We start from the raw sequence: 621 nt of genomic DNA on the forward strand, positions 1-621 counted from the left end.
CTTTTTTTTTTTTTTTAATTTTCTGAGCAAATAAAGTATGCACTCTGTTTTGATCCTTCCTGTGTGGTTCTGATTTCTGAATCCTGAATAACATGCTTTGTTAACTCAATATGAACTTGTCACAATAGATAACCTTTCCCCACTACCCACCTGATAGCAACAACAACAAAGACTTGTTTCACTAGGCGGGGCTGGCTAACCTGTCAGTAATAATTAAATATATAAAGCCATAAGCCATGCATACAAGTGTTTCACTTTCTGTTACTATAATATGTATTTTAATGTTAAGAAAGAAGTAAATTTTGCTCGATTTATACTCACCCGTCGTGTTAAAATTTGGCAACTTAGGTGAGGTTAGTATATTTTAGACAACTAGAGGTGAAGTTAGTGTAATCTGGGTAAATCTGGGGGAAGGTGGGTGCAATTTATCCTAATAATAAACTTTAATAAATGTCTCACCTTTTGTGTTGGCCTTCCCCAATATTCCCATTCCTCCTGATTGAACTAGTTTATAGATATGACTTGGATGAAAACTTTATCTGATATATTCTTTTATTTTATGTCATTAAATCTGAGATCTAACTGGTTTATCTTTATTTTATGGTTTAGAAGAATGTATTA

General features: G+C 32.7%; 1 protein-coding gene across 1 annotated transcript in view; it reads left to right on the forward strand.

Moving 5' to 3' along the window:
• Positions 1-621, forward strand: part of LOC107474168 (protein REVEILLE 8) — a gene marked incomplete in the record, with an annotated part of 4,680 nt that overhangs the window by 3,459 nt on the left and 600 nt on the right.

Source organism: Arachis duranensis, chromosome 2 (assembly GCF_000817695.3).
Source record: "Arachis duranensis cultivar V14167 chromosome 2, aradu.V14167.gnm2.J7QH, whole genome shotgun sequence".
In the NCBI taxonomy this organism is placed as follows: Eukaryota; Viridiplantae; Streptophyta; class Magnoliopsida; order Fabales; family Fabaceae; genus Arachis; species Arachis duranensis.